Below are 25,771 nucleotides of genomic sequence, written 5' to 3'. Positions count from 1 at the left end.
CCGGGACTCGAACCGCAGTCGACTACATGGGAGTCCAGCAACATAGCCATTGTGCTAACTGCTGGTCCATCCTCTTGGGATATTGGGCACGCACGCACACGTGCCCGGCGTGAATTTAAGCCACTGGGTCCAGGACTTGAACCACAGTCGACTACATGGGAGTTCAGCAATACAGCCATTATGTTAACTGCTGGTCCCACCAGTATGCATTTTTAATTTTTTTTCTTTTTTGAGAGGTTTTTGCTATAGGGCACATGCACTCTCCAGAAAGAGAGAGACAGACAGAAAGCAAGAAATCACACCCCCCCCCCCATCCCTTCTCTTCCATTCTCCTCTCAGGATCTTGGGCATGCATGCACACACATCCATTGTGAGTTTAAGCCACTGGGTCTGGGACTCGAACTGCAGTCTACTGCATGGGAGTCCAGAAACAGTCATTACATCAATTGCTGGTCCCACTAGTATGCATTTTTATGTTACTAAGATCATCTATTTACCTCAGGAGACTGTCTGTGAACACTGTTCTTTAAAAGTTTAAATGTGCATTGGTAATGTATCTCTGGACAGGAAATAGATGAAATAGTATCTTTCTGTCCTCCTGTACAAATCTATGTGAAGAAGGAAGCAATTTTATCATTTAAAATTATATTTCTTCTGCTTATTAGGAGGACAAAAGCAGCCACTGTTGTAGAATGCTGCAGTTGTAGAATATATATGATAGGATGGTTAGGTATTTGCCTCACTGATGTTGCATGCTATTTGGAAGAACTTGGAAGAGATAATAATCAGTAAATAGCCATGTACAGTTCCAACAGGATGTGCTTCCCATTGCCTAAACTTGCTTCAAAAAGACCTCATGAAGTTGGATAGCCTCCAGATCTTTCACCGAGAAACAAAAGAGATGATCAAACTTATAGCTGCTCAAAGAGAAGTAAGAAGAAAAGAATAAAATGACTTTTACATCTCAAGGAAACTTCAAGTGGATAGAAGATGTCCTTTGAAAATCTGAGAATAAGAACAACAGAATTAGCTTTTGAAAATTAGAAAGTTGTCCCCTGCCTACCCCAGTTTTACATTTTGACACATCATGCTTCTGCAAAGTGATCTGCTTTTCTCTTTGTGTGCAGTTTTACACTTTCTTCTGTTTGGTTGTGTTCTTGTCTGTGATATGAAGTAATTTCATGAATTCAGTCATCTTTTTTTTTTTTTTGGAGAGGTTTTTGCTATAGGGCGCGTGCACTCGCCAGACAGACAGAGAGAGACAGAGAGACAGAAAGCAGGAAATCACCCCCCAGGGGGGATGGCCACGCCACAATCCCTTCTCCTCCACTCTCCTCTTGGGATCTTGGGCACGCACGCACACGTGCCCGACGTGAGTTTAAGCCACCGGGTCCGGGACTCAAACCACGGTCGACTACATGGGAGTCCAGCGACATAGCCATTACACTAACTGCTGGTCCCAGTCATCTTTTTAAACCTTGTTCAAGCATCACATCCACAACGAAGTCCCAGTGATTACTCTTTCCATGGCTTCAGAATTACCTGTCAATAGATTTCTCTACCTACTTCCTCTATGTTATTTTTGTACCATGTACATTCTTTATTTTTTTTTCTCTAATCACTGATTTCCCTAGTACGATTGCAGTTATACAGGGCTCTTCAAAAGTTAATGGAAAATGTCTATTATGAAAAATTTCTGCATGGATTTCAATTTTTTTTTTGCACCAAATGAAACTAGTGCTGTAATTTCATTTTTTTCCATGAATTTTGAACTACTTTCATAGTAACCATAGTTATTATGTAGTACCAGTAGTCGTAGTAACAGCAAATGTAGCAACAGCAACACAATAACTAATACTTATATAGTACTACTCAGGACCAGACATGGTTCTAAGTTTTTACATGAAATATCTCACTAAATTTTACTACATCTCTATAACATCAATATTATGATTATGTCTAATAATGTGTTTTATCGCTTGAACCATAGTGATTTTGAATTGTATTATTTAAAAAAAAATTTAATTGTTAGGGAGTATGTATACTCATGGGAGAGAGGGAGAGAGGGAGAGAGAAAGACAGCATGCCACAGCAGAGCATGGTCATGATGCAATTCTTTTTCCATTTCTCCTTTCTGTCAGGATTTTGGGCATACACTCACATGCATGTGATACATGTTTTAAGTCACCGGGGCTTGGATTTGAACCATAGTTTGTGATGGGGTTCTGGCTTCCAATGTATAGTTCTCAACCTCTGCACTATGAGACTGGTCCTATATTCTATTTGAGATGAAGCTATTACCTTTCTAAAATTACTCTTCAAAAGGAACATATTAATTTATCCATTATTTCTTATAAAATAACATACCAAATGTACTTTTCCTAGTCAGGTCAAGCAATATTTAACAAATATAATAAAAAATTTTTGATGTGTAAATAGTGTCATATATAGAAAGATATTCCCAAACATGAGAATGAAGTTATACATATAGTATATACATTACTATTGATCTCCCTGTATCTGAAATAAAGAACTCTGCCACTCTGTATAGATTTCATGCCTAGAAATGAGAATTTATGATTTGGGACCAGCAGATAACATAATGGTTATGGCACTGGACTCCCACATTGTCAACTGTGGTTCAAGTCCCAAACCCAGCAACTCCTGCCAGGTACTTGTGTGTGAATGCCCAAAATCCCAAGAGGAGAATGGATTGCAGCATGACCATCCCATCTGGGGGTGATTTCTCACTTTCTGTTTGTCTCTGTTTCTCCAGTGAGTGTACCCACTTCATAGCAAAGTTCTCTCTTTAAAAAGAAAAAAAAGGATTTTATGATAATACTGTAGTCTGATTCAAACTTGTTTTTATTAGTCAACATAGATAATACTAGAAAATGTGCTTATAAAGAAATGCAAGTAACAAGGCAAAGATAATTGAGTTTATGTATAGGGTGATCATATAATGTAAAGATTTTATAGGGACTAAGGATTATGTTTAAAATGTCTTGAAGAGTATGCTTAATGAACTTTGAAACTTCTTGCAAGCACATAAATGATTTGGGATAGTATGCTTTCATGGAAAACAAAATACTGGATAAGTACTCATGGAGATTTGTGTTTTCTAACATTTTCTTTATCTGTACCATCTACATGTAAGTACTTTGTTTTGGTGAAATATTAAATATGTTGGGGCCAGCAGTTGGCATGGTGGCTAAGGTGCTGGATTCCAACATGACTGACTGGTGTTTGAGTCCCAGGCCTGGCAGCTTGCTTTCTCACTTTTCCTTTCTCTCTCTTATATGCTGATCAAATTAAAAAATAATAAATAGCAAATAAAATAAATAGTTTTTTTAAAATTTTTAAAAATATGTTGTTTTGTGATGACTTGTCCATGATATTGGTGTAGACATCCTCTAAATTTTTGCGTATTCACATTATGTACACCTTTCAGCATAGAGTTGTGATTTCTGTTTTTAAAATAAGTTTCAGGAAAATGTATTAACTTTTTTATTTTGGAAATAAAATTGATTATCACATTTTAAAAGCCCCCCTTGCAAGATAACTTATTTCTACAAAGGTAGAACAAAGAAAAATAGGTTTACAAAGTATCTAGAGAAAAATTTATCTCTATGATTAAGTTGGCCATTTTCTTAGTTTTTGAACTCTTATTTCTGTGTGTTTATATTTAATTTTCCTGGTATACCACTCCCTTCAGCACTTCTTGGAGACCAGGTTTGGTGTTGGTAAATTCTTTCAGGTTTTGTTTATCTGAGAATGTTCTTGTCCTTTTTTCCCCATATGAAGGATAATCTTGCTGGGTATAGTATTCTTGGTTGAAATTGCTTTTCCCTTAACACTTTGAATATATTTTTTCATTCTTTTCTTGCTCACATTGTTTCCAATGAGAAGTCCGCTCTTAGTCTGATGGACTATTCTTTGTAGGTAACATCTCTCTTGCTAGTCTTAGTATCTTATCTTTGTGATTTTGGTCAATCTGGCTATAATGTGTCTTGGAGAAGATCTTCTTGGATTGATTCTACTTGGGGTCCTTTGTATTTCTTGGGACTGGATCTTCAAATGCCTCTCTAGGTTTGGAAAGTTTTTTTTGTAGGATTTCATGGAATAGATTACCAATTCCCTTATGAGTCTCTTTACCCTCTGAGATACCAGTAATCCATTCCAGGTTCTGGCAGGTGGCATGGTGGTGAAGGGCACTGGACTCCACATGACTGACCATGGTTCAAGTTCTGAACCTGGTAGCTTGCTTTCTCACTTTCCCTCTCTCTTGGTCTATCTCTCTCTTGCTGAGTTGAAATAAAGGAAGAGAGAGAGGGAGAGAGGGAGGAGGGAGAGAGAGAGAGAGAATAAGAAAGAGAAAGATGAAGGAAGGAAGGAAAAGAAGGAAAAAAAGAAAGTTAAATAAAGTAATTCTTTTTAAAAATAGTAATAATAACCATTCCGACTGTGGTTAAGTGATATATCATGGTTTTGTTTTGCATTTTCATTATGATAGGATATATCAAGCTTTTTTTTCCCCACGTGATTTTGGCTATGTATGTGTGTTCCTTGGAAAGTTATCTGTTCAGATCACTTGTGAAAACATACAGCTAACTGATTTTTGAGAGAGAACATAAGACTTTCTAGTGGGGAAAAGAGGATCTCTTCAGCAAATGGTACTGGAAGAACTGGATCTCCTCTTGCATAAAAGTGAAACTAGACCCCTATCTCTCATCATTATCAAAATCAACTAAAATGAATCAAAGATCTAAATGCAAAGCCTCAAATTATAAAACTGCTGGTAGAAAACACAAGGGAAACTGTTGAAGACACTGGAGTGGGCAAATACTTCGTAAATAAGATCCCTAAAGTATGGACAGTATTCTAAATATAGACAAGTGGGGCTACATCAGGAGGATGTAAGAAACAATTAGAGTAAAGAGGCCACCTTCAAAATGGGAGAAAATATTTGCAAACTGTGCTTCAGCTAAGGGACTGATAACCAGAATACATCGAGAACTCAAACAGCTTAGTCACAAAGGTGAACAATCCAATTTAAAAATGGAATTTTTAATAAAGGAATTATATTTTATACTTACAGTAAATTTCAAATATACAGAAAATTAGAGAAAAGAATATCATGTTCTTATGTACCTAGTATTCTGCTGTAACAATAGTCAGTTTCTAACCTTACTTGTTTCATGAATATAAAATCTATACCTCCCAACTTCCCCGGTTTATTTTTAAGCAAATCTCAGATGCCACATTTTATTCATAAATATTTATTGTCTCAATTTTTTATCCTTATTTTTCTTGAGTCAGGATTCAAACAAGAATCACACGTTGTATCTAATTCATATCTCTTATGTCTCTCTCACCTATGAGTCTTTTTCCTCCTGCTTTTTGTTCTCATAATTTTTTGTTGTTGTTGAAGAAATGGAATCATTTCTTCTTCTCCTGAATCTATACTTTGCTGATTGCATTTCATGGTGTTATTTAACATGTTTTTCTCTTCTCTTTATTTAAATTGATATTTAGATGTAGAAATGTCATCAAATGTAATGTTAGGTGAAAAGATTTCATTGTCGTTTCATATATTCCCACCAGGAATCTGAGTGTAGTTACTTTTTTCTTTGATATTAGTACCTATAGATGATCATTACCTAGACACATTGTTTCATTAGTGGTTGCCAAAATGACCATATTCCATATTTTTATTTATTCATTAGCTAGAGTAATTCTAAAGTATCATCTATTTGCATACACTTAGGAGCTACCTAGAGAGGAAAGGCAAAAAAGAATTTTTTTTTTAGAGAGAAATTTTTGCTATAGGGTACGTGTGCTCACCAGAGACACAGAGACAGATAGAAAGTGAGAAATCACCCCACCCCCATGGGGATGGCCTCACTGCAATCCCTTCTCCTCTAGGCACCTTCTGGAATTTTGGGCATGCACACACATACAACCGGCATGATTTTTCAAGCTGCCATATCTGGGACTCAAACCATCATCAGCCATATGGGAATCCACACCATAACCACTATGCCACTTGCTGGCCCTGAGGAAAGGCAAATTTAATGCTCTCGCTTTTCTTTTTTTTTATTAGTTTATAGCAAAAAATGTTGGTTTTCTGGAAACCTCAGAGGTAATCATTAACCATATTTTTAATGTATATTATGAATGTGTGGGTTTACCAATTATTCTGTTTGCCCAAGCTTCCCCGTCTTTAACTAGTGGGCACTTCAAGTCACAGAATCTAGTCTTTAAAGGCTTCTTCGCTTTCTACTATGAAAAACCTTCCAGGCTTATCTTGTACTTTTCCAACCTTATGCCAGGATCACCTGTTTCTACATGGAGCTCTGGTTTCTTTCTGTGGGAAATGGTTCTTTGAGAACCATAATTTGGTGTAAGGAGTTATCTATCATTTGTTTTTGTTTTTGTTTTTTCCTCCTGTGGACACAGCTTTTTAAAAAGATGCACATGTATCTCTTGAGTTGCTCATATTTTCAGGCAAAATTTGGAATCATATCATTTTATTTTACTGGATTTTCATATCTTTTTTCACTAACACATCTTGGTTTTTAAAGAATTAACATTATTTCCTTGAATTCCTTTATTTTTTTTTTTTATAGAGATTTTTGCTCTTGGGCACATGTGCTCACTGGAGAGACAGAGACTGAAAGACAGAAAGGGAGAAATGGCTATGCTGCAATCCATTCTCCTTCATTCTCCTCTTGGGAATTTTGGCATGTATACACACACACACACACACACACACACACACACACACACTTTCAGTGTGAGTTTTAAGCCATCAAGTCCAAGACTTAAACCACAGTCAGCTAATGGGAGTCCAGTATCTCAACCACTATGCCACCTGCTGGCCCCAAGGAAATACTATGCATTCTTAGGAAAGATAGAGCATTGATTGTGAGTTTTGAGGCTACATATGTTGAGAAAAAGTTCAGATTCACTCTCAGTGAAGGACAGGTTTCTGGGCAGAGCTCCATATACAAAATTGCCATAGGGAGGTGTTAAGGATAGATCCCAGGATATGGGATTGAGTGCTGGCTCTGCCAGTAATCTGCCGCTTGATTTTCTTGTCTTATAAAATGGTGGTAATAATCTACATCCCATGCTTTCTATGGAGCATAATATATGTGCAAATGCTTTGTAAATTATTAATGTATCATAATAGAAATCATTTTCCTATCTTATTAAAAAATAATGAGCTAGTCTTTGAACTACTGGACTTTTGATTAGCTTTTTTCTCAAGATTTGTTTACTCTTATAAGGCACATTATTTTTTGTCAGGTTTTTAGGGTAGCTTTCCTAATTATCTTCCTTAATGGACCTTCTCCTCTACAGTTAAATGTATATTTTTAAAGCTTCTTTTGAGGTCAGTACTCTTCAGCTTAAATATTTGTTTGGCTTAAATATTAATTAAGCATTTTAATTTTAATTAATTTATAGGGTTATATGATAGGTGTAAAAAGGAAGATTAAAGTCGTTTTTCAAAATTTTTTTTAGTTTTTTTTTTTTTCCATCATTGTATATTCCTTATTTTAATGATACCTTATTTTCCCTATCCAATGTTCTGGTGTACTATTGAACCCAAAGATGTTTTTTTTGGGTGTATGTGCATAACTGACCTTTCCATTGGTAGAGCCTAACTTCAGAGTGCTGACTCCATGAGTAACGTGGAAACAAAAGGTAAGTACAGGACAGATTAGCCAGCTGAGTAAGTGTGTTTGCTTGGTGTTGCTCCACTAGGCTCTTTATCATCCTTATTTGGCTCATAGGTCATTCCTAGTTAAGACTCTAAAGGCATAGTAAGGGTTTTTTGTTGTTTTTTTTTTTTTTTAATTTTCCAAATTATTCCTTTTAAATTCTAGAACAGGGTCCTTTTCTGTCTTGGTACCATTTGTCCATTGAAGATCTGACAAAGAAATAGACATAGGCTCTTCCTGGTACTTCCTTGACCCAGCCTTCAGGATCATTATTTTTAATTACACTCTAGCCATTTTGTACGTTTAAAGCCTTGTATTTAGACTTTTCTTAATTTTATAGCCTTAAATTATTTTTTCTCTTTAAATTTATTTATTTTTTACATTAATTCACTATACATCATTACAGCATACGAATGAATTTTCCATCCAAAATACACTGTGTATTGGCTCAATCAAGCACATCAACATACATGTTATCAGCAAATAATTTTCCAGTTCTTACGTCTTGTATACTTTGTTTGTTTTTGCCATCCTTGATTCCCTATCCCTCACCCTCTGCCATGTCCTACCCTCCTCCCACATTGTCTCTGGTATTCATGGTTGCTTTCTATGCCTTTCCCCCCCATTTAATTGATTTGCTAATGAACTCAATTAGTCTAAATATATCCAATAGCTAGCACAGCTGATATATACCTATGCATGAACCCAAGTCTGACTTTTAGCCTGAGTTTTTTAGGTTTCTTTTTAACTTTTCTTACCATGTGTCAATAATTTTCTAATATTCATTCTTTACTGTTTTTGTTTTGAGAGGCTTTTGCTATAGGATGTGTGTGCTCGCCAAAGAGACAGAGAGACAGAAAGTGAGAAATCACACCCAGGGGTGGTAGCCATGCCATAACCCCTTCTCCCTTCTCCTCCTGGGATTTTGGGCACACAAGCACATGCGCCTGGCATGTTCCAAGCTGCCAAGTCTAGGACTTGAACTGTCGTTGGCCATGTGGGAGCCCAGTGCCTTAACCACCACACCACTTGCTGGCCTCCTTACTTTACTGTTTTACAACTACTTTTTACTCCTTCCAGCTTAGCCAATCTTTGCAGTTAACAATGGCTTCACTTTGCAGCCTGGGCTTTTTAAAACTACTAGTTGCATAGTGCTTATTTGTATTTAACCCACAATTATATCCTTACAAAGAGTAGAAAGATTTCTATTCTTACATGTTTCTAGTATAAATAAAAGAATAATATTATAAAACTTCAGGAAATAAAAGATATACATAATCTCATTACTCTTGCATACTCACTATTATTGTTTTTTTTTCTTTTTTTTGTCCCATCCTCATTAATTTTTGTTCAGTTATTCTAGAGTACATTTTTGTTTTCTGCTTTTTCCCTTCATGCTCTAATAAACTCAAGAGGCTACCAGGAATATTTTGCATGTTCTTTTATCAGATTTATAGTTAACAATGAGAGACACATTTTACATTTATGGTCTCTTCTCATGGTAAAATGTACTAATAATTTTCAAAGATAGATAAATTATTCAAAGTTTTATAAAGTCTCCAATTATTACCCTCCTGTTCCATTGTTAACAGTTTATAATATTTCCTTCCAGAGTTATTTCACTTCTAGATTTAATATACACATCAGTTTAAAGAATGTATAATGTCTGAGATACATGCATAATATGATTATTATTTGGCATTTACTAAATCCTAATATTTTAGCTATTGTAAATTCTTATGAAGAACATTTTTGTGTACACAGACTTTTTTCATAATTTAGGTGATTCTTTAGATTAGAATCTCGAAAGTAAAATAACTAGAATAAAGGGATAATATGCTTATTATTCCTGATTTGCATTTATGCATAGTTATCTGTAAGGATTATAACAGTTTAATGAAACCTTTTAGCCAATTGATTATTGTTTTCTCTTTCGTATGGTCTCCCAGTGACTCAAGCATATTTGCCAATTTATTTTTGCGGGTTAATATGTGCTTTAAGCTTGGAAACAGTTAAACTCTTCTTTAGTAGATCCTTTGGTTTATAAAAAGGAGGATGCCCATTGTACTTGAGTGGGGCACAGGGCAGAGATGCCGAAGAAATGTGGATAATGGAAGACACTGACAGGAGAGGTGGCCATCGTGAGGGTGGCAGGGTAAAGCTGAAATTGATTTTCCAGTTTCTTCTGGCCTCATCCCTGATAAGAAGCTATCTCTAAACTGTAAAAGTGCCAGTATCCTATGTTGGGGAATAAACCTGACTAGATTTTAAAAACAATAAAGTTAGACCCTCAGCACTCAAGCTGTACATTTTCTTATAGAAAAACAGAAACAAGAAATGACCTCCAGGTTTATGAAGACGAGGTTGTGGCATACATGCTTCATTGAAGATCTTGTAACCAGGTTTCATAATCAGGAATCTACTGTTTATTGGGAATGTGCAAAAGTAGACGTACACAATTCCTCAGAAAATAAAGAACCTGCATTGCTTAGCAACTCTACATGTTTATTAAGGTGATTTCAGGGATCAGCAGTTAATGTAATGGCTATGTTGCTGGACTCCCATGTAGTCAAACGCTATTCGAGGCCCAGACCTGGTGGGTTAAACTCACGCCAGGCGCGTGTACGTGCATGCCCAGGATCCCGAGAGGAGAATGGAGGAGATGGGATTGTAGCGTGGCCATCCCCCCTGGGGGGTGATTTCTCGTTTTTCTCTCTCTCTGTCTGTCTCTGCCTTTCTGGCAAGCGCATGCGCCCTAGAGCAAGAAAAAAAAAAAAACTCTCAAAAAAAAAAGTGATTTCATAGGTATCTTCACTACTTTATGTAATAGTCATTAGATACTTCAGAGTTTGTCTGAATAAATGTGATCATGTGCAGATAGAACTGGAGAATCATGATCTAGTAGTGCAATGTGGTGAATTGATTTTCACATGTCGAGTATTACTGCCCACTATATATTTAAACTGGCTTTACTAAGTATACTTTTGTTATGTAGAGTCAACTGGACTTTGAAATGATTGGCTATTGCTTTCATCCATTCAGAACTAGAATAAGAACATTTTCCAGCCTACTAACAAAAACAGACATCTTGAACATAGCATTCCACCATTTTTTTTCCCCCCTTTGGTTATGCTATCAGAAACTATGCTAAGATTTCTTTTTTTTTAATTTTGGTTTTCAAGTGACAGTGTATTAATTGTGTCTTATGTATTTTTAAAAAGGCTTTTTCATTTAACATTCAGCCTATAATCTGATGGAAATCATAGCATATGGTTCAGAAAAGCTGCTCTGCAGAATTTTGGACTCTTTAAAGCTGTAGCACCCATTATACTCTTCTTTGTTCCTTAGGCTTTTAGGTTTTAATATTGCTGAGCATCTAGTGCTTGACATTGGACAAATGTCTTCTGAGGCCAGATTTAGGATCACACATTGTAAATCTCAGGAAAGCCTGACCTGCTGACCAATGGATGCCAACTGCATCCTGGGACTGCAACCAGAGTGGGCAGGGAGCGTTCAGGGATTGAACCTGTGGGCTCAGAGGGTGGGGAAACTGAATAGCAAACATCTTTTCTCTTTAGATTGGAAGTAAAAATAGTCTTTTAATCCAAGTCTGATTTTAAGAAGCATTTACAGTGGAAGGTGGGGTGGGATGTAAAAATTATGTTTGCTAGATGCTCTTGTTAGTCAAAGATCAGAATTTCCAGAACAGAATTTACAAGGAAATAGGATTTTATCAAGGGTGAAAATAATTATTACTATTGTTATTATTTACTTTTGTTCAAATACTGCATCTGTATCAAGACTAAGTAAATACCCTTACATTTATAATCAAATTAATTCTATCAAATACTTTTGTTTATCTTTTTAGAGAGATTTTTGCTATAGGGCACATGCACATGCCAGAGACACAGAGAAAGACAGAAAGAGAGAGAGAGAGAGAGAGAGAGAGAGAGAGAAAGTAAGAAATCACCCCTCGTGGGGGATTGCCACGCTGCAATCCCTTCTCCTCCATTCCCCTCTTTAGTTTGCAAGCATGCCCTGAGTTTCAAGCTGCCAGCTCTGGGACTTGAACTACAGTTGGCCATATGGGAGTCTAGTGCCTTAACTACTATGACACCTGCCGGCCCCCTGTCAATTATTTTTTAAAAAATAGGCCCTATTTTTATTTATCAGATGAAGATAACTGAACTGTATCTCTTCTGCTTGTCCTTCCAAACATTCTCCTTACCCTTCTCTTTACCACCTATGTCCAGGAAGGCTAGTGACTCTTCTAGAGATATCAGTTGATACATTGGCCCCAGCTTTCTGTACTGTCCAACCATTGGGGCTGTCCATTCAGGAGAACAGAGGACATAAGGTGAAAGCAGACATGGTAGTCATTATCCTGGTTCCCTCCCTGCTGTTTGGCCTCATCGCTCTACCCAGAGTGCCTCTATCAGGGAGTCTTCTACTGCATTCTGGTTATTGTTCCTCTCCTTGACCCTTAAGGGAAGGTTCTTATGTTATGAGAACTGATATGTGGACTGCACTACCCTTTCTGGTTTTCATAAACCTGCCCACACTTTCTGTAAATAGACCCTTTATTAAACTGACTTCCATAATGCAGTTAGATTGTGCTGTCCCCCTTTGCCAGGACCCTGACTGATAACACTAGTTCTCCCATTTTGAGAAAATGAGCAATGCTAAAAATGAGTGTGTGAATTGTTGGCAGTGAACAAATATTCGTTAAGCATCTACTAAGTGTGGAAGTGTGAAGCACTGTGCTAGTGGTAGGATAGCTAATGAAGCAGGGTCCTGCTTGTAATGAAGAATATCTGTGTGTGGGGTTGGGGTGGGAGTAAAAGGGAGCTATCAAGAAAGACAGTGCATTTAAAATGACAGTACGAGGCAGCCTGACTAAGTGTGCCATGAATTTAGGCACTGAAGAGCTAGCTCTTTATGGCTGGCAGTAAAAGGGACAAGCAAGTATTTGGCTGAATTTGCAAGACCTGTTTGGTAGATAATGAGTCTAGTTGGGGCCCAGGACTCCTGTGAGGAAATTGTGGTGCACAGGTGAAAATAGATATATATGTTGAAAAGTATTTGGCCTGTTCTTTAATCTTTTTTTTTTCAAAACTATTTTTGTATCCAAATTAGTGTTATGTTTATGATTGTCCATGCTTATCATAAATAAAAACCGCATGGAAGTAGTAATGCCTTGGGTAGTCCTTTTTTTGGAGAGGAAGTGGAGTTATATGAATATCTATTTACTCTGTATGTCAGGCATGCAGTTGTGTTTGGACACACCATGGTTGTAATTCATACTCTCAGTTTTAACAACACTTTCATATATAATTATCATTACTTTGTAATTACAGCAATAAAATCCATTCTTTGGGAACTATTCCAGTATTTAGAATACTGAAAATAAGTGTGCTTAGTCCCCGTTGTCACAATGATTTTTCCAATGCTTGAATTTCTAAGAAATCAGCTTCTATTGTAGTTCAAAATAAAACTGATGTCTAATAAAATTCTCCTTTTAGAGATGGCAGTTCTTTGTAGAACCTGAAAAAGTAAACTTTAAATCAAAAAGAATATTCACAAATAGACTTATGCTATTCTATTTAGAAATATTGAGAAGGAATAGGGAATTATAAAATGATCTTAAAAAAAATCCTGGAGGCTTAGAAATACACATTGCCTTATTTGGAAATTAAGTTGGTTTGGACATAAAGGTAAGGTAGGTCTTTAGGGGGGAACTTGAATATATGTGACTGAGGTCAACACATTTGACCCTCCGATTCCTCCTTTGCTGTAATCTTGTGGAAGCTGTATGGAATTCTGCTGAAGCTTGGCTCTGTTTAAGTATGTGTAGGTGCATTGGTCTCTTTTGCAGAAGCCACTTAGGACCTGGCATAATGGCCTTGGCTGTAGTCATTGGACCAGACCTGGAGGGGAGCATGGCACTGGAGCATCAGCACTGTAGGTGACACTGTCCTTAGAATTTTACCAGGTTGTTGTATTCATTGAAAATTGGTCAGAGTGTTTAGCTATATATAAGTATTTAATGACATATGTTTTTCTTAGTGATTTAAACGGACACTGTCACAGGGAGTATTGCCAATTCAGCACCATACTATATGGTAAAAATATGCTATAGAGTTGGTTTCATGGTGCTAGGGACATTTCTTTTTCTGTCTGTGGTAATAATGGTATAGGTAAATCTATACGAGGTTCTAGCATCTTTGTGAAATATTTTCTGCTTGGTGTGACAACAGGATTATTTTCATATTTTGCTAGAAAAAGGCATGATCTCATTCAACTTGCCCATCTGCTTTCAGGGGTTCTGTTCTCTCTCCTGGAAGGCTTCTACTGACTGCTCTAGTTTTTGTCCTGGACTTTATCTCTCCTATCCAAACACTTGCTTGATATTATTGCTTGGATATCTCACTGCCACCTCAAAGACAACATGTCTAAAATAGAAATGACAGTTTTTTTAAGCTTCAGTTACTTATTCCATGAATGTATGTGTGAAAAAAGAGAGACATACAGACAGACAGTGCACCCCCAACAGGGTATGGATGCTGCAATTTACTCCCAGCTTCAACTAGTTCAGATCATGGGAAGCGTGTGCCCGGCATATTCAGGGAGCTTTCTGGACATGAACTGGCAACCTTCTCATGTGGGTCTGCCTTCTAGAGGATACCATTTTACTACCATGCCACCATCCTGCCCAAGAACTGATTATCTTTCTGTGAATTTGATTTCCTACACACACACCTTGAGAAGTTGCAAGGGATACTTAGCAATTGCCTATTTACTTGGGTTAGGCACTGCAAGTTCTTCTGGACATATTCCCAGCATATGTTCATGTATATAAACTTAGCATATAATTCGAAGTTCATTGCTAGTCCCTCCTAAAGCTAATTCGAGGATACAAAACAAAGGAAAGCCTTACTGAGGGGAGGCAGCCTAAAGTCTGTTGTCCGGTATTTCATGTCTGGATGCTAGTGGACTACCACCCTTAAATAATCCTGTCTCGTTCCCTTAAGAATTCTGTCCTTTAACGGGTCTGAGGTATATTTCATGTTAGGTAAATTCCCTTGACAAGCCAAATGATGTGTAGCGATCAGATGTTTAAAATAATAATAGTAAAACAGAATTTAAAAATAAAATTAATGGATTCCATCCTTTATTAACAGAATTACTAGTTTGTCCTCCAATGAAGGCTTGTACCTTTTAGTCCTTTGCTCACACATCCCATCCCATCTGGAATGCCTGGGTAGTGATTTCTGTTCGCCTTTCAAAACTCAGTCACGTTACTCCTCTCCTAAAGGTGAAAAGGTAGCTTTAGGATACTTGTTTTCAAATTTGCTTTATATTTTATTTTCTGGGGATACATTTCTCTACCTAGGAACTGAAAATTTTCTACTTAGGAACTGAAAATCCCTTGAGGACAGGGATAGTCATTTATTTATTTACTACACAGAATACATGATACACATATGTAGCAAATATTGTTCACTGTGGTTTTATTTTATTTTTGTGCATCTTAACTCTGGTGATAATTTTAGCTTTATGTGTGGTCTTGAAAATAGTTTTTATGTACCAAAATACTCTTTTATGACTAATATGTTAACTAAAAGTTAGCACTGACTGATAAGTTAACTAAAAGTGAAAAATAATTCTACTCTTTTAAAAATACAGTGTCTTAGGGACCAGCAGTTGGTGTAATGGCTACATCGCTGAACACCCATGTAGTTGACACGCTGTGCATGTGTGCATGCGTACGTGTCCAAGATCCTGAGAAGAGAATGGAGGAGAATGGATTGTGGCATGGCCATCACCCCTGGGGGGATAATTTCTCATTTTCTGTTTCTCTCTCTGTTTTTCTGGTGAGCGCATGTGCCCTGTAGCAAAAAGCCTCTCAATAAAAAAAAAAAAAAAAAATTTACACTGTCTTGTTCAAAATCATAAAATTTTCCTCATTTTTGGTGTTTAGAACTATTTTAAATTTTAAGATATTTTAACTCCACATCAATATATATTAATTTATTAATAAAAGAAAAATGTAGGAGGTTCACATATTATTTCTGGGATAAATACTGTCTTTCCCTTAAGAATATGCAGTTTTTAAAATATTAGATTGCACTGAATCTAAAATATTTATTGTACATGATGTTATAATTCACAAGAAGAGTTGGGTCTTCATATCAACATGTGCTACATATTCTTATGATACTTTTATAAAACCAGATGCTGCTCCCTAAAGAACTAGAGAATAAATGCAAATAGCAAATATGAATACCCTTTTAAGGATAGTCAGTAAAATTATGTTATTGCTTTTTGTTGCCAGTTCCCTAAAATATTCAATAGAAGTTGTTAACCAACCACGTTTTTTGGTAAGGTAAATGTGGTTAGGCAGGATTTATTCAGAAAGCTCTCGTGTCTTTATCTTAATGTGGTTCTGGAAAATTTTCACTTGATGTTAAAACCATGAGAATGGAGAAAAGCCATTTTGTGTGTATTTGAAAATCACCTATATCCTACCACTGGAGGCTGAGAGGTAAACAACCTGAGTGTTACTTCATTGGCTTTACAGTATTTGCTTAACTGTATTAAACAAATATTGGGGAAACCTCGGGCTCTCTGCTATGAAATATGCAGTTCCTCAAGCACAATAATGTAGTAGAGAAAAAAAAGGAGCATGCTCATTTTTCTATTCAGAATTTTGGCAATGCCTTACATATTTATTTCTTTTGGAACTGAGGTTTTTGGTAAATAAAATTATTTAAGAGAATTATTCATACCTTTTTTTTTTCCCGAAGCAGTTCACTGTGTATAGGGGAAAAACATTTTGGCTTATTAGGCAAAAACCTGTGTTTTTGCTCAAAGTGACACATTTGGGAATTTTTAAGTGTATTCTAACTCTGGACCTTGCCTATGAAACATTTGCTCATAGAAATTATTGTTCATCAGCCTGTGAGGTAGCAGTCATATGTTGGTATTAATTTTCTCAGACTCATCTGAATATTCCATTCTTGTGAGAATACTTGATGAACTAAATATTTCATGAATGAAAATAAACTATTTAGATGCAAAAATAGAGTGATCATGTACTTCTTTTGGCTAACTAGAACCAAATATATTGGGTGGGGGGAGTCTTTAAAAAGTTCACTGAAAATGTGTATGCATGTCGAATTTTCTTTGGCATTAAAATAAAGTCATATCTCAATGAACATCAAAAATAGAGAATTTCAAACTCCAGAATCATTTGGAGAAAATTTTTCTATTGTATTTTTTGTTTGTTTTTATTGTTTTTTCAAGATTTTCCCCCCAAAGTCCACACATCAAATTCTTCCATGAGAGTTTGAGAAAGAGAGAGGGTGCAGGATAGATAGAGATATCTCCAACAGGGTGCAGTCCCACAGTTCACCTCAGCCTGCCCAGATCATGCATCCCAGCATGCATAGGGAGACCCTGGGATGCAAACCTGGGCCCTCTCAAGTGGGCCTAGCATTACAGTGTTGTTACCATTGTGCCACCACAGTGGGCCCCTTGCTTTCTTGAAATGGAAGTGTAATATTTTTGAGACAGGGTTTCTAGGTAATCAATGAGTTCTCATGGTTTTTCTATGCATTTATTATTAGATGTAACTGTAGTGACATTTCTCACTATATTCTTCACCATGGATGTGTTCTGGTTCTAGCCAAAACTATTAAAAAATATACTTAATATTCTGGATTTATCAGTTTATTTGGTTTTGGTATGAGCTATTACATTTAATTAATTTTTTTCAATTTTAAAAAAATTTTATACAACTGCTATAATTTAATTACATGTTAAAATGTGAGATAAATCATGTATTCAAGCATAAATCAAGTATAGTTTCATGAAAAACTAAATTCTAGGGAACCAGCAGTTAGCGTAATGGCTATGTCGCTGGACTCCCACGTAGTCGACCGCGATTCGTGTCCCGGACCCGGTGGCTTAAAACTCATGCCGGGCGCGTGTGCGTGCGTGCCCAAGATCCCGAGAGGAGAATGGAGGAAAAGGGATTGCGGCGTGACCATCCCCCCTGGGGGGTGATTTCTCGCTTTCTGTCTCTATGTCTCTCTCTGTCTGGAGAGCGCACGCGCCCTACGGTGAAAATCTCCCAAAAAAAAAAAAAAAAAAAACTAAAAACTAAATTCTAAAATACTCACTTCCTTCTATCACTTCCCTGATTAGGAAATGGAATGTTGTTTGTACCTCAGACCTCAAGTGCTACTGCTAAGTCTTTTCTTCCTACTTCAGAGGAAAGCATTATTCTGAATTTTGTGGTCAATATTTTGTATTTTCTTTACATCCTAAATACAGAACTCTACAGTTTCATTTAACAAAGTCTGTGAGAGTTATTCATGTTATGTTATTGCATGTAGCTGTAGTGTGTTTTAATAGTTGTATAGAATTTCCTTATGTTAACATGCTAAACTTTAATTATTCATTCCCTTGATGACCATTTGTATAATTTGTAGTTTGGAGCTATTATGAGCAGCAGTGAGCATTCTTACACCTGTGCCTCAGTGTATAAGATCATAGGGTGATACCTATTTTTAACTTCACCAAAATGTAAAAATTGTTTTGCAAATTAGTGTGCCAATTCATATTTTCATCATCAGAGTTCTGGTTTCTCTACTTTCTAGGCTACAGTTAGTATTATTAGTTGTTATTTTGGCTATTTTTTTGTTTGTAGGTTTTTGAGAGGTTTTTGCTATAGGACAAGTGTGCTTGCCAGAAAGAGAGACAGAAAGTGATAAAGCACCCCCCGGTGGGGATGGCCATGCCACAATACCCTCTTCTCCATTCTCCTCTTGAGATCTTGAGTGCATGCACACACATACACACACATACACATACACACACACACACTCCCAGCATGAGTTTAAGTCACTGGGTCTGGGACTTGAACCTCTGTCAACTATGTGGGCATCCAGCGACATAGCCATTATACCAACTGCTGGTCCCTATTTTGGCTATTTGAATGGGTGTGCAGTGATATCTCTTTGAACTTTTTGAATAGCCATAAGATGTATGTACCTGCCAAAGAGAGACAGAGATGGAGAAACTGAGGCAAACAGAGAGAGACAAAAGGGGGGGGAGAGAGAGAGAAATGTCCCAATAGGGTATAGTCACACCACAATCCCTTCATTTCTTCATCTTGTCATGATTTGAGGCATGCACACACATGTCCAGTGTGTTTTTCAAGCCTCCAGAGTCAAGGTTTGAACCAGCATCAGCCATGTGGGATTCTCATCCCACTTATTAACTACTAGGCTACAAGGTAGGCCAGATCCCTTATTGTTTTAGATTCTGTTTCTTTTCTTTTTCTTTTTTTTTCTTCAAGTATTTTTGTATTGAGTTAATCTGTTTTGTTTTGGGGGTGGGGGAAGGTTGGGAGGCATTCATTATTTACTCTAGATAGTTGTTGGCTCTTAATGTGTTATATATATTCTAGTACTTTGTGGTTTGTTTACCTTTTGAGAACCTGATGACAGTTATACATAATCTCCCCAGGCATAAATGCACATTTATAAACATGCACATACATGGACAATTTTGCATATACTCATGAAGCTTCATGAACCCCTGAAACTAGTTAAAAGATCTCAGTTTTAAAACCCCTGCAATAAATATTCCTTTTCTTTGTCTTCCTTGGCAATTGCAACCTCAGTGTTTTTCAAGAGTCAGCATTCCTTTATTGTGTGGTCCTCTTTACCTATTCTTTAGGAAAGTCCTGAAGTAAAGGTATTCTTGTAAAATGTGGAGTTCAGACAGAGAAAGTTAAGTCTTTGCCTGAGATTTACCTCATAGCCAACTTATGGTGGGATGCCCATGCTTATCTCTTACTCTTGATATAACAAAGGCAAGTTGATTCGTCTGGTCTGAGGAAAACTGAGAAAGGAAAAGTTTTGGTGACCTAATACAGGTTCTTAAACAAAAAAGGTTAGTTTCTAGCTTTGAAGGGCTGAATGGGGGCTTCTATTCTGAAACATTCATCAGTGAGGATCCTTGAATACTGTCTTAATTAACTCTGACTACCTGGTAATAAAGAATTCTGCTGGGAAGGAAAGTTAAATGTGGTGACATTGGGTTATTTTTGGCATCTTAGCTTATTTGAGTATGTGGGCTTTCTATAGATAGGAAGTTCTCTTGAAATAGGGGTTAGGACTTTCTAAAAATTTATTTATTTATTTTACAATTAAAGTATGAATTTATTTTGTTACAAAAACTTTTTGAAATTCATACATAGTTTCCTCATTACACATTTTCATAAGGTTTTTTTTTCTGAAATCTTTTTTTAAATTAATTTACATTAATTCCCTAAGCATTGTCACAGCATACAACATATGATTTCTCATCCAGAATATTCTGCATAGTGGCTTAATCATGATGTTACCATCAAGTATTTTCCATCTCTATTTTAATAAATACATACATATATATATATATAAAACCCCTATTTCTGACCCTCTGCCCTTTCCCACCATCCTCCCACACTATCTCCGGTGTCTACAATTGTTTTCCATTCCTTTCCCCCCACATTTTATTGATCACACAATTTCTTAAATAATATAAATACTTTCAATAGCAAGTTCAGCTGGTAATCTCAAGAAAACCAGTTTTAACTACAATAAATCAAAGAAATGCTAAGGAAGTTTGCTTAAAACTTAAAGCTAGGAAACAGGTTAAGATTCTGTTCAAATAGCAGGAATATGAACCTATCGACAGCTCAAGACAGGAGAAAAATACTTAAAACTGAAAAACAAAGCCTAGAAGAAAATCAGCAATGTTTTAGTCAAAAGTCATAAAATGCTATTTCACCAGTTCAGTTTAATGTACTTAATCTGTCTTCTATTGTGTGATCTTCCCGATTAAATTCTGGGATATAATATTCAACTCCAGACTTGTCCTTATGATTAAGTTGCCAATTTTCTTAGTTTTTGAACTCTTATTTCTGTGTATCTATATTTCATTTTCCTGGTATAGCACTCCCTTGAGAACTTCTTGGAGATCTGGTCTGGTGTTGGTAAATTCTTTCAGATTTTGTTTATCTAAGAATGTTCTTGTCTTTTTTTCCCATATGAAGGATAATCTTGCCAGGTACAGTATTCTTGGTTGAATTTGCTTTTCCCTTAACACTTTGAATATATTTTTCCATTATTTTCTCGCTCACATTGTTTCCAATGAGAGGTCCACTGTTAGCATGATGGGATATCCTTTGTATGTAACTTGACTTTTCTCTCTTGCCAATCATAGCATCTTGTCTTTGTCTGTGGATTTCGTGGAATAGATTATCACCTTCACCTTCTGGAATACCAATTATATGGATGTTTGGATGTTTGATGGTATCTAGTATTTCTCATATATTATTCTCATTTTGGGGGGCAATTTTCTTAGTCTTTGTGGTGGATTTTTCTAGGCCAGTAATTTTCTCTTCTATGTCTGAGATTCTATTTTCTGTATGATCTAGTCTACTTTTTATACTTACAAGGGAGATTTTGACTTCCTGTTTTATAGCCTTCATCTCTAACAGGTCCATTTGATTCTTTTTGTAAAGTGTGTAATTCCTCTTTTAGATCTTGCAAGTATTTCCTCATTTCCTGGAACTCACCTTTCTACTGCCTCTTCCACAGTTCATTGTCTCTCTTCTCTTCCATCTCTGTTAGCTTCATCATTATGAATATTCTAAATTCTTTATCAAACATTTCCATGTTTTCCATTTGACTGTCTGTGGATGAAGAGGAGTTATGCTTTTCCCTTGGAGGAGAGCTATTTTCTTGATTTCCCACATTTCTTGTGGCCCTGTGGTAATTTCTAGTCATTTGATGGATGATGTGTTTCTTCCTAATTCTCGAAGTTAATCTGAGCATTCAGCAGCATGTAGAAGGTGATGATCTGGAATCTCTCTGCTGTTCCATTTTTATCCCTTTGTGCAGCAGATTCAGTGGATATTGAAGAATATGTTAACTCGAATAGTATTTGGATGTTTGCCTATGGTTCCCTTAGATCTGTCACTTGACTTTGGGAGCTGGAGACTGAATTATCAGTAGAAAATCTTCATTTCTCTTTTTTGCCTGAAATCACTAGTGCTCAGGAACCATGGAGAAGTCTTGTTCTGAAGGCCTGCCCCTTGCCTCTCCACTCAAGTTCATGGGCTGGAGGCTGAATTATCAGTAGAAAATCTTCATTTCTCTATTTTCCTCTGAAATCTCTAGTGCTCAGGAGCATGGAGGAGTCCAGGACATTGTTTTTTTAATATTCATAGAGTGGGTTTTATTTTTCCACTGGAGCATGTACAAGGGGAAGTTAACTCTAAAGGTATCTCTGAAGTTGAGATTTTTTAGGAGGAGCCTTTTGAGGGAAGTGATTTACAAGGAACTGGAACTTCGATGCTAGTCATAAGCTCTGTCAGGTTTTTATTTTGAAGCATACCAACCACTTGAATAGGAACAAATTCTTTATTTTGTGTTTATTTCTTGGCACAATGCCCAGTTTCTTGATAGGATGAGTTTATCCCCAGAAACTAATTTCTGAAATGGTAGACTGAGCAGACTATCCAGTTCATTGAGAGCAGAACTCTTGGAGACATCTCTGACACAAGAGAGTTTTGAGATATACTGCTGTGGAATAGCACCTCTAAGGAAGCAAGCACCCTTCACCCCAAAATAATTAGATTTGTTGCTTTTACTCTTGGTTCTACACATTGTGGCACTTATCTGAGAGTATAAGAGAACCCTCATGACTGTAGAGACTTGCCACCATTTTATTTCCTGGAAATACACATTTGTTGTTGTTGATTCTTGTGTTAGTTCTGTGTCTGAGTTTCTTGTCCAGCTACCAATAATTCTCTTCTGTTTGAGGACTCTGTTTCTAAGCAACAGACCCACATTCAAGCCTGCTGATTGCTCAGTGTTCAGTCAACTAGCACTTCTCTCTAAGCTTATGGAATAATACTGCCTAAATATCCACAGTGAAGCTATGTTCCTTTTCCTTCAGAAACCTCCCTCTATTTGTCTATTCTCTATCAATGGCCATCTTTGTTGCCTGCATTTCCAGTGGCATTTGCCCTGTGCAAATAAACAAGTAGAAAAGTCATTCTACTTTGCTGAAATCTTTTTTGAAAGAATTGTTTTACTTAATTTTATTCATAATTATATATTTTTTAATTTGATGAGAGAGAGAGAGAGGAAGCACTTCTCCAGGTCTGAGACTCAAACCATGTTCAGCCCTGTGGGTGCCCAGTGCCTTAACTACCATGCCACCTGCCGAACCCATGAAATCTTATGTCTTTTTATTGTTTAGACTATTTCCTGAAAGTATACTTTACTTGTTCATTTTTGTTCAACACGAATTAAGCATCTCTATGTACTTTTGAGGGACTTAATGGATAACAAATATGAATCCTTGAGGGGAGTGTACCCAGGACATATCTATGCTTAGCTGCTGTATGATATGATAAATATTCACTGTATGATAGTATGAACAGGTACTGTGGTAACACAGAAGGTCAGCATGTGCGTTTTTTTGTTTGTTTGTTTGTTTTCTTTGTTTTGTTTTTTGCTATAGGGCACGTGCGCTTGCCAGACAGACAGAGAGAGACAGAGTGACAGAAAGTGAGAAATCACACCCCAGGGGAGATGGCCACACTGCAGTCCCTTCTCCTCCATTCTCCTCTCCGGATCTTGGGCACGTGTGCACATGCGTCTGGCATGAGTTTTAAGCCACTGGGTCCAGGATGCGAACCGTGGTCAACTACATGGAAGTCCAGCAACATAGCCATTATGCTAACTGCTGGTCCCAGCATGTAAGTTTCTTATCAGGTAACGAATGTTTTATAACAAAGCACCACACATCTCTATTACTTAAATCAATGAGCTGGAACTAGCAGATGATATAGTGGTTACATTGCTGGACTCCCAAATAGCCAATTACGATTGGAGTCCCAGACCTGATTGCTTAAACCTCACACTGAACACATGTGTGTGTGTGCAGAGGAGAAGCGACTGTGGCATGGCCATCTCACTATGGGGGGGGGGGGGGGGATTTCTCACTTTCTGTCTCTCTGGCGAGTACACATGCCCTATAGCAAAAATATCTCCCTCTAAAACAAATGAGCAGTTATTGTTGCCTACTGTGGGTCAGACTATAGGTTAGCTGGACTTTTCTAGCTAGCCACACTATGGGGATTTGATTGTTGATCATGCCTAAGCTCTTTCACATGTTTGTAGGTAAGCTAGCTATAGGTTGGTCTAGGTTGAACTTAGCTAGGAAGACTTTCTCTGGTGGCTTTTTCTCCTCCAGAAGGGTAGTCTGGGCTTTTTCTAATGGCAAGGGAATGTTTCAAGGAGCAAACCAACATGCATATAACTGGCACTCTGTCAGTATTCTATTGTCCAAAGCAAAACAAAGCCTGCCAATATTCGGAGGGAATGGAAATAGACTCTCATCTCCATGGAAGGAGAAGTACTGCAAAGTGACATGGCAAAGGCTGAGGATACTAGGAAGGAAATAATTTGTACCATTTTATGCTAATCTGCCATTGTGCTATGAAGGAAATTACATTTGAGATAGGACTTTAATGGGTAAGCAGACTTCCTGAAGTAGGAAAGTAGGAAAGTGTGTAGAAATCATTAAACATAGACATAGAGCGGGTTTAGATGATTATATATAAAATACATACATATATATATATATATATGTATATGTGTGTGTGTATATAGATTATATATAAAATATCATATATAAAATATCTCATATATATACACAAACTACCCTATATGCACATGTATATGTATATATGTATTATAGTTACATATATATATTTGCTTCTAGATACATACAGAGGTTGAGATGATTATATAAACTATATACACACATTTACGTATATACATATTTATGTAGTAAACACACATACATCTAGAATGAGAAATTTAATTTCAAAGTTGTTCCTGATTTGACAACTTGTTTTAGATCCTTTTCAGATCCATTTCACTGTTTAGTTTTGATGCTTTAGGGATAAGGAGATCTTAGGTTGATCCCTTTTGAATGATGAAGTCCTTAGAAATGTTAAGAGATCCATCCAGTTCTTAAATCATGTTCTTTATAGATGTGGAACTTAATTCAGGTCTATTTCTCTGGTGTTCTTTAAAAGCTGTATGTTTTCAATTTTACATTTCTTTTTTTTTCCTTTATTTTAGATACATTTTTGCTACATGGTGTGTGCACTCACTGTAGAGACAGAGAGACAAAAAGTGAGAAATCACCCCCTAGGGGGAATGGCCATGCCACAATCTCTTCTCCTCCATTTCCTCCTGGGATTTTGGGCACACACACATACAAATCCAGCTTGAGTTTTGCAAGTTGCCGGGTTCAGGGCTCAAATTGTGTTCAACTGCATGGGAGTCCAGCAATGTAACTATTAGCATCTGCTAGTCCCTCTGTTTTACATTTCTGAAACGTAGGTATGTTTTATATACTGTTTCTCAGTGTGACCCTTCTTCTACCTGCTAAATGTTATTTTACAATTTTTCTCATTGTGGGCTCATCAGGGAGACGTGTACAAATAGTAAGAGGAAATGCCTAACCCTATGTCACTCCTCCTCCTCATGCTGAGAACTCAACAATGTAGTGATTGGATGGTAGCAGCTCCTATGTTGATTGACTCTGGCACCTGTGGCCTTTGTGTTCTAAACAGAGTTGTAATGTTCTGAAGTCACAGTCTGAGCCACTGAGGATAAGATTATGTCTCTAGATAGTCAGAGTGAGTATCCTAGTATCATTAATAATTTTAGAACAGCTGCTTCCTAGGAACCAGGGTCAAGTGACTGTCATGGAGCTTGAATGACTTCTGGGCCATGACTTCTGACCCATAAAGTTCATTCCACTGCTCTTCCACTTGCTTATTTTGCTAGGAAAATAGCAAGATCCGGAGGAGAAAGAGAACTACTCCAGGTGTGTTCCTTATCATTTGCACCTGTTCACACTTAAGGATTTGTTAAGAATTGTGATTTATAACTTAATTC

General features: G+C 36.9%; 1 protein-coding gene across 1 annotated transcript in view; it reads left to right on the top strand.

The window, feature by feature from the left end:
- PARD3B (par-3 family cell polarity regulator beta) overlaps window positions 1-25,771 on the top strand; it is a 1,250,195-nt gene that overhangs the window by 117,262 nt on the left and 1,107,162 nt on the right. The window lies entirely within an intron of this gene.

This window comes from Tupaia chinensis, unplaced genomic scaffold (assembly GCF_000334495.1).
Source record: "Tupaia chinensis unplaced genomic scaffold, TupChi_1.0 Scaffold000076_1, whole genome shotgun sequence".
In the NCBI taxonomy this organism is placed as follows: domain Eukaryota; kingdom Metazoa; phylum Chordata; class Mammalia; order Scandentia; family Tupaiidae; genus Tupaia; species Tupaia belangeri.
The sequence above is the reverse complement of the archived record's forward strand: the minus strand, read 5'-3'. Positions and strand labels throughout refer to the sequence as shown.